Raw genomic sequence first — 11,274 nt, forward strand, 5'->3', positions numbered from 1 at the left:
ATTTTGAGAAAATAAAGAAACGAAAATAACAAGATAATCAAATTGAAAGTTCAAATAAGCTAAAAAAAATCATAATCTAACCCAAAAAGATCGAATAATTACGATCAAGATGCATAAAAACAGTACGTCATATACGAACTGATGGTTAATAAACAACCAAAACTGAAACCAAACCTATAGATGCATAGTAAACACGGAAAAATAGTATGTCATACACGTACTGATGGTTAATACACAAAATCAAACTGAAACTAAACCAAAATCCAACAAAAACAAAACTAAAAATATCAGATTTAGTAACGAAATGAACATAAAACATGATTTTATAACTAGATCTGAACTATTTTCATCAAAAACCACCAGTACATCATATACGTACTGATGATTAATATACAAAATCAAACTAAAAACAAATCAAAGACTAACAAAATGAAAATAAAATATCAGATCTAATTAAGCACGAAGACCGGAAAACATAATCAAACATCAACTAATTAATGATTAAATCAACTTACCAGAAGCTCCATATAAACAGAATCGATCTTGGATTCGTGAATCGATCAAGACCTTATAAAAATATTCATCACCAGAACTTTTCATGATACACAAACGAGAGAGGATGAAGAAAATGAATTGGATTTCATCAAAATCCAGTAGCAGCAGTGAGAGGAAAGAGAAAAGAAAAAACAAATCTGGAAAAAATAATCAATCCCTTGTTTATATATTTATTGCACTAAAGGTTAATTTGGGTATTATAAATATGTACACCAATAGTCTCGCACGTGTCTAGGACCTGGAAATAAAATTTTGGGTCCAATTTTTTTCTTCTCTAAAACTATGGACCTCTAGTTACTGGGATTTAGTGGGTGGACCTGCCATTAACTAAGACTACCATAATAGTTCCTATTGGTAATTCCTACAAGATAAAATGATTCTCTTTGACACGTTTTGGTGGTGATAAGCCAACTAAAATTATAAAGGAACCCATTGAATTGATAAGGGCAGCCAAGTGGTTTACCTCATGCTAAACCGAAGATCTTTTCTTCATCCAGTAACCGATTGACACATTCGAGTAGTCCACTTTCGAGACCTGTCTAGTCATACTAGTTTCGTATCTAAATTATTTTTAGATTAAACTTTATTAATTAAAATCTATGTTAGCTAATCGAGTTATTAACGGTTAATTCGTCTCTTGACCGGTCTAACAGCGTTGACGAGCTTGAGAGTCGTTACACTTTAGATTGGTTTTGGTATCCCAACAACAAAGTTCATAACCCCTCTCTCTATTTTGCCATTCAAACGATTTCTTTTGAACCTAAACCTTCAATTAACCTTCAAATGCACAATTATGTCCAAACAAATCCAACAAACAATAATTTTGGATTCTTCTCACAGAAGCCATATTTACGAGAGGTTGATTGTCCGAGTTCGCTGCTTCTTCTTCTTTCTCTTGAGCAATCAAAGAAAGCCTTTGTTGTAATTTCTGTTGAGCAATCAAACTTGACTTCGATTGGGCATTTGGTTTCTTTCGTGGAGGCATTGTTATGATTCGGGTAGGTTAATCGACGAAGAAATTTTTGAATCGACGAAGAAAGGATGAAGAAAGATGAAGAATTTTTTTTTCAAAAACCTAAACCTAGAAGAGTGCCTGTACTGATTTGAGAATGGGGGATATATGAATTTGGTTTTTTGATTTTAAGTTAGTAGAAAGGGTATTATAGGTTTTTCATAATATTTTTTAATTAACCAATGGGTATTTTAGTATTTTCACCCCTTACTTGTTAGTGGGAGGTAATTTATATCCCTCAATTAGTTTCAATATCCCCAATCGCGGTGCGAGTTCAAAAAAATTTCCCACGTTTTCTTCACTTTCCTCTCTGAAGCTGTTATAAATTTACCATACGATTTTTTCTTCATCTCTTAACCCTAAACTTTCTTTCTCTGCTATTCGATCCAAACAAGTTCTTTCTAACCCCAAACCCTAATTCACCTTCAAATGCACAATTATGTCCAAAGAAATCCAAGAAACCCATTTGACACCAGAAATCGAAAACGATAAACTCTTGGATTTTAATCCTTCAGAAAACTCTCTGCAACTAAGCTGTGAAATAATTGATGAGGATAAGGAAGATGAATTTATTGTAGGAATTGATCAAGAAGAAGGAAAGAAGAAAGAAATGGTCATTTCTGAGGGTTTTCATGTTCATTCTGTCATCACTTCTAGTGATGAATCTTCTTCTGTACTAATGGTGGAAATAAACAACAAAGAAGATTTTTAAGAACCCATTTCTCAGTTACAAAATTTTGCCAAGAAGGATGAACAACCAGTGAGCAAAGGTAGAACTGAATTGGATGATTCATTCATTCAAGAAAAGATTTCTTCTAAAGAATCGGCAAAAGAGGGGGTAATTCTTTAACCCCATCCATGTCTCAATTTGAAAATGTTGTAGTTAAGACGATGAATTCAGAAATTAGTTACAAAATTTGTATAGAAAGTAAGCAAGATTAGGCCTTTCAAGTTCAAGATGTAATTACTGGTGATCAGCACCTCATTGTTGTAGTAGAGACACCGCAAGATGATTTTACCAAGTCTAATTCAATTTCTTCATCTCAAGAGTAATGGAAACTGCAAGATGAATCTTAGCTTATATAAAGACAACTCTCTTTATTGATGTTTAGAAAATCTCTCAAAACTAAACACAAGCTCTAATCTTGCTCATATGATCAACCACAACTTTGGTGATCATATATATATATATATATATATAACTATGAATTCCTTTTTCTAGTCCTATTACCTTATTACATGTCTTTCCTTTTCTTAGAACTAGATGACTTCTAATTCCCTTAAGATTACATCAATTTCCTTTTCTTATCCTAACCAACTTGTTAGAGATTATCTTAGGCTTAATGTTGAAGTTTAACCAACATTCTCCCCGTTAAGCTTCAACCTTACCCGTGACATATCTTTTACTCCAATCAGTTGTCTCATTTCTTCAAACTTGATCCGAGCTAATGCCTTTGTCAATATATCTGCTTTCTGCTCAGTTCCTGGTATGTGTTCAACGTTGATGATCTCCTTCTCGATACATTCTCGTATGAAATGATACCTTTTGTGAATGTGTTTCGTCTTCCCATGAAACACTGGATTTTTAGTGAGTGCAATTGCAGACTTATTATCAATCTTGATGAGAACTTTTTCAGGTTCTCTTCCTTTGATTTCACCCAATAGTTCTTGAAGACATATTGATTGTTTAGCTGCTTCTGTTGCGGCCATGAACTCAGCTTCACAGGATGAGAGGGCTACAAAGTCTTGCTTCTGTGAACACCATGTAATAGGTTCTTCTCCTAGATAAAATATATGACCAGTTGTAACTTTTCCATCATCTTGGTCAATATTATGACTGCTGTCACTATACCCAACAATTCCTTTTGATCCTCCTCGACCATACTTCAATCCACAGATGATTGTTCCTCTTAGATATCTCAATATCTGCTTTATTACATCACCATGAGACTTGCGTGGACTCTGCATATAACGGATTTCTACTCCCACTGAGAAAGCCAAATCTGGTCTTGTGTGTAATAAGTATCTTAGGCATCCAACATTTCTTCTATAACTCGTTGAATCAATCTCTGCTTCTTCTTGTGCCTTTGAAACTTTAAGTCCAAACTCCATTGGTATCTTAGTTGGATTACAAGTTTCAAGTCCTGCTTCTTTCAGAATTCTCCTTGCATAAGCTTCTTGTTTAATCTGAATCCCATCTATCCCTTGATGAACTTTTATGCCTAGATAATATGTGAGTTTCCCAAGATCAGACATCTCAAACTTAGATGACATATCTTTCTTGAACTCACAGATCACCTTGAGAGAATTGCCAATCACAAATAAATCATCTACATAGACTGCAATTACTAGTAGTGTCCCCTTTTCTTCTTTTCTGTATACAGATGTTTCTTTAGAGCACTTAACAAATCTGATTTCTATTAAGATTTGATCTAAATTTGTATTCCAGGCTCGAGGAGCTTGTCTTAGACCATATAGAGCTTTTGATAACTTATAAACCTTATGCTCTTGTCCTTTTACTTCAAAACCTTCTGGTTGTTCAACATACACATCTTCTCGCAATTCATCATGTAAGAACGCCGTCTTAACGTCTAAGTGGTGAAATTCCCATGAGTTTGATGCTGCCTCTGCAATTAATAAGTGTATTGTTTCAATTATAGCAACTGGTGCGAAAACTTCATCAAAGTTTATGCCTGATTCTTGAACGTATCCCTTAGCTACAAGTCTTGCCTTATATTTGTTAATAGTTCCATCAGCATTTCTTTTAACCTTGAAGATCCACTTGAGGCCAATCACTTTTACCCCACCTGGCTTATCAACTAGAAACCAAGTCTTCTTTCTGTTGATTGAAATAATTTCTTCTCTACATGCTTGTGTCCATTTAGTCGAGACCTTTGCTTCCTGAAAATTCCTTGGTTCATCATTAACATAAAGTAGCATAATCTCACATTCTTCTGCAGCTTGAAGAACATAATTCTCCAGATACTGTGGCTTTTGTATCTGTCTTGTTGATTTTCGCAGTGGAATGGGTTGAGTTATTTCATCGATCTCCTCTTCTTCTTCTTCTTCTTCTTCTTCTACTTCTTCGTTATTCTCAGTGTTTTCATTATTCTCTTCTTCTTCTTGATTAACATTATTTTTTCCATTGGTATTGATGATTATGGGTCCTTCGCCTTCATCAATTACTTGACCCCATCTCATGTGAAACATTCTTGGATCCCTACTTGGTTCATCATTAGTTTCTTTCCAGTTCCAGTTTGCTTTTTCATCGAATACCACATCTCGACTCACTATTACTCTTTTCGTTGTTGGATTGAATAATCTGTAAGCTTTGGATTCAGGCTCAATTCTTAGATGCACAAGAGTCTGAGATCGATCATCCAGTTTCTTAAGAGTTGCAGAATCATCTTGAGGCTCTGAGGCTCTGAATGTTGTTTCTTTTGGAAAACCTTGACGCGTTTGTTTCCCAACCAAACATGATTCACAGATCCTTGATTCATCGTTTATCTGTGGTATCCCTCGAACCATCTTGTTCTGAGACATAGTTTTTAAGATTCTGAAACCTATGTGTCCTAACCTTGCGTGCCACTTCCATGTCTGATCTTCCAGTCTCATATTCAGACACAATGGCCTTCCAATCATGAGACTTATCTTGTAGAGTCTATTATGTGAGCGTGAGACTCTAACTAAATGTCTTCCACTTGGGTCATGAACTGTTAGATAATCTTGTCGCATTCTAACATCATATCCCACTTCTGTAGCTTGTCCTAAACTTAGAATGTTGCTTTGTAAGTTTGGGATGAAGTAGATGTTTGTGACAAGCTTATGTTCTTCGGTCTTGCTCTGAAATAGAATTGATCCTTTCCCTTCAATTTCTATAGAAGATCCATCCCCAAACTTCACTTATCCTTTGATTTTCTCATTAAGTTCAGAGAAGTAATGTTTCTTACCAGTCATGTGATTGCTAGTTCCATTATCTAAATACCAGATTCCTTCTTCTCCATCCTTTGATTCGTAGTTCTTTGGTATTAGTTTCCCTTCGTTTAAGAATACAACTTCGTGCATGAAAAGAGTTGTATCTGCTTCCTTTGTTTCATTCTTGTTTGCTTCTTCCATCTTTTGTATTCTTTCAGGGCATACAGAGGAGAAGTGTCCTGGTTTATCACATCTGTAACAAATAATGTTTTATCTATCCTTCTTTTCTTTCCATTGGTTTTGATCATTCTGACTTGTTGTTCTATCTTGTGAGTTAAACCTTCCTCCCCTTCCTCGGCCTTTGTTTACTCTACTACCTCTTCCACGACCTCTTCCTCTTGTCGCAGAGTTTTGTTGGTAAGAGTTTGTGTACAAGAGTTTTCCTTGAGTTTCTCCATTGTTTTCTTCATCAAGGATTCTCTCTTCATATGCTTTCAATCTTCCAATTATATCTTCATAGCTAGTCTTCTTTAAATCTAAGACTTATTCGAGAGAATCTTGATATGAATATACTTGGATCTTGGTAAACTATTGAGAAACTTCTTTACCAGTTTATCTTCATCAATGGATTGTCCAAGTGACGCAGCTTTTGAGGCTATCTCTGATAGCTTTCCTGCAAAGCTATCAATAGTATTAGTGTCTTTCATCTTCACTCTTTCAAATTCAGACATTATGGTTTGCAGACGGGCTTCTTTAAAACGATCAGCTCCGAGATTACGTGCCTTTATTGCATCCCAAATTTTGTTTGAAGTTTCATGTTCACCAACTTGTAGAACAAGATATTCTGGTATTGCTTGAAAGAGTAATCCAATGGCAGTTTTTGTCTGGGTCCAATGTACCAGGATCAATTGTTTCCCAAACTTTGTAGATTTTCATCAGTACCTTCATTCTCATGGCCCATACTGTGTAATTTGTGGCGTTGAGGATTGGACATTGGATTGGAGGTGGTGTGAAATCTTTTGCACGTATGATGGTGCTCTCGTCTCTCATGGATCGGTGTAGACAAGCTCTGATACCAATTAATGGCAACTGCAAGATGAATCTTAGCTTATATAAAGACAACTCTCTTTATTGATGTTTAGAAAATCTCTCAAAACTAAACACAAGCTCTAATCTTGCTCATATGATCAACCACAACTTTGGTGATCATATATATACAGAACTATGAATTCCTTTTCCTAGTCCTATTACCTTATTACATGTCTTTCCTTTTCTTAGAACTAGATGACTTCTAATTCCCTTAGGATTACATCAATTGCCTTTTCTTATCCTAACCAACTTGTTAGAGATTATCTTAGGCTTAATGTTGAAGTTTAACCAACAAAGAGATGATTAGTTCTGATGTGATTAATTGGGGAAATGGGGAGAACCCTCATCCTTAGGTTATCGTAGTATTTAAGAAATGTCTATTAATGGAAATGGCTGTGCAAGGGAAGAAACGATAAGTTCCATTGCTTTGGGTAAGAAAAGGTCTGGAATTGGCTTTGAGAACATAAGGCAACAAATCGAGAAATGTTCCAGGAGAAAAATTACTGAAACAAACTTGAAGAATGATGTGTTGAGTATGTTTTTTGAAGCTAGATATGTCTTCTGTCATAAGAAATCGGACGGGATAAGCGTCACATATGGCGAGAGATATACACTGGGTTAGGTCCTGTTGTGGCCAAAGAAGTTAATCTTTTGGCAGAGGCTAGGCAGAATTGTAAGACTGTCATTCCTAACAAACAACAGCAGCAACATCATCACCATCCCCTGCAGCATCACCAACACCCACGACAACACCAGCAACATCACAGATACGCACAGCAGTTGCGGCAGCATCGCCAATACTCGCAGCATCACCATCACCACAACCATCATCAGCACCAACTAGCTGGTGTGCACAGAGAGAGTACCTCAATTCTAGGTATGTCTTTTGTTCTGCTCTTAGATTTTTATATATGATGTTTGAGTATAATCTACAATTCATGCTTATTGGATAATTTTTCTAATTTGTCTTTCCTTGCATGATGTTTACTTTTCGTGGTACCAAGCATATGAGCTTCTTTCTCTATTGAGTTAGAGCAGTTTAAATATCCGTAGAAATAGGTTAGATTAAGGGCATCGGCTGATAGTCCGACACGAACCGCTGCTCCTATCATTATATAATTATTACTTTAGCAAACTTTAGAATCACCTAACTCCTCCTTACAGAACTCTAATTCCATCTCTCGACATGGAGAATGAGGTCTTAGTATGTACACTGTGCCACTTTCATGTTACAACTTTTCGCAATGTCAGTTCTTTTTTGGCTTTATTTGCTTTCCGCGGGATTTCCAATTAGCTAATGATCCTCCGGGTTTCCAATTAAACTGCCTAATACTGAAGATTTATTTAGGCTACTAAGAGTTGATACAATATCCGGTTTTACGCAAAACTAACTAGGAATTACCAATAGGTACTATTATGGTAGTCTTAGTTAATGGCAGGTCCACCCACTAAAGCCCAGTAAACATAGGTCCATAATTAAAAAAAACATGAAACTGGACCTAATTTTTTAAGCCTAGGTCATGTACACGTGTGGGACACATGTGACGTATTATCATAATTCCCAAAACACCCCGCAAGTTTTTTTAAGCTAAGAAACACGTTCGTTTCTTTTTCATTCTCTCAATTTATGTTTTCAGAGAAGAGCTCTGCAAGTGAAGATTATTTGAGGTCCTTGTTCGATTCATGAGTTCGAGCTCTGCAAGTGTAATCGGTAGGTGGATTTTTTGTTCTTACGATATTAATCATCACAACGATTTTTTGTTCGAGCTCTGCAAGTTTTATTCGAAGTTTTTCCAGTTTTTTTTGTTCGATCCATGGTCTAATCGTTGTGGTGTTTGATTAAGATTTTGATCTCCATGTTTGATTTCTTGATTATTTACTAGATCTAGATGAATAATCACGTTTTTGGTTAATTTCGTTATTAGATTTGATGTAACTAGTTCCATGTTTGGTTTCTTGATTATTTACTAGATCTAGATGAATAATCACGTTTTTGGTTCATTTCGTTATTAGATTTGATCTAACTAGTTCCATTTTGTTGTTTTTAGATTTGTTTTTGTATGAAACAACAGTACGTATATCCTGTATTGACAGAAACCTAGCTTATTTTGAATGAAGAAGAAGAAGAAGAAGATGCATCGTTATGACTTACGACAAGAAGATTTGTTGTGTTTCCATGTATGTTTTCTTATCATCTTCTTTGATTATTTTTTTCGTTTTTCTTCTATTGATTGTATTATGAAAATGAAATCGATTTTCCTGACGTTTTTATGTTTTCAGGTTTTATACAGTTTGTTTTTGTGTATGAATTGACAGTACATATTTGTTGTACTAATATAAAATTCTTATGATTTACGAGGAGAATATTTGTTTTCTGTTTCCAGGTATGCTTTCTAATCATCTTGTTTGATTATTTTGTTCGGTTTTCTTCTTTTGATTTGTTTTTTTGATTGTATTCTGATAATCAAATCGATTTGATTGACGCTTTTATGGTTTTTAGGTTTGTTACAGTTGTTTTTCGTGTATGAATTGACAGTACATATATGCGTACTGATACAAAACTCTTCTAATTTTGTTTTATTTGAAGTTTTTCCAATTTTTTTGGTTCTATCCATGAGTATGTATGTATAATACTGATAGGAAGTGCTATTTGCTGTGTTTTTGCTCCTTTTTTAGTCTTACCCTTCAGTACTTATGTGAAATACTGTAATATGTCTTTCGATTCTCTTATTTTTCATAGATCTGTCACCTGTTGTTGTCATACTGTTGATTTGTAGTTCATGAATCTTCAGTACATATATCGCATACTGATAGGAAGTGCTCCTTGTTATGTTTAAGGAGAAGTGAAGAAGATGCAGGCATACAATGGAGCTGCAATAATGGGTGCTGCTGTACAACTAGAGCTGTACAACAACCCAATCTTTTTACTAAAGGTTCTTCAACTTTTTTTCCCAAGTTGGGTACTACTACTGCGGATAGATTACCTTCTCAAGTTAGGCAGACCCTGAAGTACGTTCAATAATTGATAGTGAGAAGAATCGTCAGTTTAACAGCTTAGAGCTCATTGCTTCAGAGAATTTTACATCTCGCGCAGTGATGGAAGTTGTGGGTTCTTGTCTCACAAACAAGTATTCAGAAGGGCTTTATGGTAAAAGGTAAAGATGGTGCTTAATGTTGTATTTTTTCCCTGTATTTGTATTGAAATGCATTTGATCATTTTATTCTGCAATGTAGGTACTATGGTGGCAATGAGTACATTGATGAGCTAGAGACACTTTGTCAACAAAGGGCCTTGGTTGCATTTCACTTAGACCCAAAGAAATGGGGAGTTAATGTCCAACCTCTGTCTGGTTCTCCTGCTAACTTTGAAGTTTACACTGCACTTCTCAACCCACATGACCGTATTATGGTAAGTTGAGGCCTCTTTCTCTTTCTCTCCAATTTTTTGAAATCAGTTTTGAACCCCTAAGGGATGTAATCAACTCTCCTTTCAAAATATGGGGTTGTATTAATTTGTTCATGTAACTGGCACAGGGTCTGGATCTTCCTCATGGAGGTCACTTGTCACATGGATTTATGACTCCTAAAAGACGGGTATCTGGGACTTCGATTTATTTTGAATCGATGCCCTACCGTCTTGATGAATCAACAGGTGCTGCTCTGCATTCTTATATTGTGTAATGACTATGTGGTCTATTGTTGTTCATTTATAATTCGTTGATAATTTGCATTCATTACCAAATTCACTTGCAGGCCTTATTGATTATGATATGCTTGAGAAAACTGCCACCCTCTTTCGACCAAAACTCATCATTATTGGTGCTAGTGCTTATCCTCGTGATTTCGATTATCCTCGAATGAGAAAGGTATACACATATCTTTTGATTGTCAACAGTTGTGATTCTTAGTGATCAGAGAATCAGACTAGTTAACCCATTACGCACACCTAATTCCCTTTCCTGCTATGTTTCTTGAAGATTGCAGATTCTGTTGGGGCTTTTCTCATGATGGATATGGCTCACATAAGTGGTCTCGTTGTTGCATCTGTATTTGCCGACCCATTTGAATACCGTGATGTTGTAACAACCACCACTCACAAGGTACACCTAGTCTCATTCATGAAGTCTGCAAGACTGCAACTACTGACACCAACACAAGCAGCATTTGTTTTTATTGGTTTAGGTTCAAGGGTCATGTTGTTTACTATGTCTTCTGTTTCAATTTGCAGTCATTACGAGGTCCCAGAGGTGGCATGATTTTCTTCAAGAAAGATCCTGTTCTTTGGGTTGATATGGAATCTGCGATTAACAATGCTGTTTTCCCAGGGTTACAGGTAACTAAAACTGTAGCGGTTATTTGTGATTTATCATTGGTTCAACATTATAACATTTTTTATGTTTGTTACAGTTGTTTTTCGTGTATGAATTGACAGTACATATATGGCGTACTGATACAAAACTCTTCTAATTTTGTTTTGTATGAAGTTTTTCCAATTTTTTTGGTTCGATCCATGAGTATGTATGTATGTATAATACTGATAGGAAGTGCTATTTGTTGTGTTTTTGCTCCATTTTTAGTCTTACCCTTCAGTACTTATGTGAAATACTGTAATATGTCTTTCGATTCTCTTATTTTTCATAGATCTGTCACCTGTTGTTGTCATACTGTTGATTTGTAGTTCATGAATCTTCAGTACATATATC

Source organism: Papaver somniferum, chromosome 11 (genome assembly GCF_003573695.1).
Source record: "Papaver somniferum cultivar HN1 chromosome 11, ASM357369v1, whole genome shotgun sequence".
Classification (NCBI taxonomy): Eukaryota; Viridiplantae; Streptophyta; class Magnoliopsida; order Ranunculales; family Papaveraceae; genus Papaver; species Papaver somniferum.